Here is a 1,636-nt window from a genome sequence, read left to right on the forward strand (position 1 = left end):
TTCTCCTAAATCAAAGAGAAATTTGTTAAGTTTCAAAGACATTCGTATGAATGGTCTACATGTTGAAACTAAGAGCGAGGGAAAGAAAAAATTCCTTTTGATTTATGAAAATGCCCAAGGCCATAAGAAAGTCCTAGAGACTATCCCTGCTATATCTATGGGCCTTTATTGTGCTCATATAAACTTGATCGAGGTTAATGTCACAATGACTAAAGAGTTCAGAGAAACCTTTAACCAATGGCACGACAGGCTCGGCCATCCTGGTTCGGCTATGATGCGTAAAATACTCTTGAACTCAACTGGCCATTCCTTGAAAGAAAGGAAAATTCTTCCTAAGAGCTTCCCATGTGTTCCATGCTCACAAGGGAAATTAATAATAAGGCCATCACCTGTAAAGGTGGTTAAGGAAACATTAAACTTTCTGGAAAGGATTCAAGGCGATATATGTAGACCAATACACCCACTTTGTGGGACATTTCGATATTTTATGTTCCTCATTGATGCATCGACCAGATGGTCGCATGTTTGTTTATTAACCACTAGAAACCTGACATTTGCTAGATTACTGGCCCAGATCATAAGACTGAGAGCCTACTTTCCAGATTTTCTACTCAAAACTATTCATCTTGACAATGCTAATGAATTCAATTCCCAAACTTTTAATGATTACTATGGAACACTCCGTGGACAATTGTTTGTATATATGTAATTCCATTTGAATTTCTTGTGACTTTAACCCCGAGAATTGATAACTATCACTATACAAACAATTATTTTAAGAGTACATAGTTGTGTCCATGGGGGTAAGTGTGGAACACTCCGTGGCACATGTACATACACAGAATGGATTGGCCGAATCCTTCATTAAAAGAATCCAACTCATAGCTCGACCATTACTCATGAGGTCGAAGCTTCCAGTATCAGCTTGGGGACATGCGGTATTACATGCTGCTGAATTGATACGCATAAGGCCATCTAGTGAACACAAATATTCTCCATCCCAATTACTCTCGGGTCATGAGCCAGACGTGTCCCATATCAAAACATTTGGATGTTCTGTGTATGTTCCTATTGCACCACCACAGAGAAAAAAAATGAGACTTCAAAGGAGGATGGAAATATATGTTGGATTTGACTCTCCCACCATTATTAAATATCTTGAGCCAACAACAGGAGATTTGTTTAAGGCCAGATATGCAGATTGTCATTTTGATGAATCTGAGTACCCAACATTAGGGGGAGAGCAAAGCAATAAAATGGAATCAAATATCTCTATCATGGCAAGATCCTCAGACTCAATCATGTGATTTAGAGGTCCAGAAAATAATTCATTTGCAAAAGCTAGCTAATCAATTGCCTGATTCCTTTGCTGACCCGAAAAGAGTGACTAAGTCCTATATACCAGCTTGTAATGCACCAATAAGTATTGATGTCCATGATGGACACAATCAAGTGGCTACAGAGTCTAAAGCACGTCTCAAACGTGGTAGACCAATTGGTTCCAAAGATAAAGGACCTCGGAAATTAAAGAAAGGTGCAAAAGAAACCGAGGTCATAGATTGTCCAGACAAGGCCGAAATGGCCATGCCTAAGGTACCAACCAATGAGACTCGGGACGCCGAGCCTCATAGTACTA

The sequence above is a fragment of the Brassica oleracea genome, chromosome C7, assembly GCF_000695525.1.
Source record: "Brassica oleracea var. oleracea cultivar TO1000 chromosome C7, BOL, whole genome shotgun sequence".
Lineage (NCBI taxonomy): Eukaryota > Viridiplantae > Streptophyta > Magnoliopsida > Brassicales > Brassicaceae > Brassica > Brassica oleracea.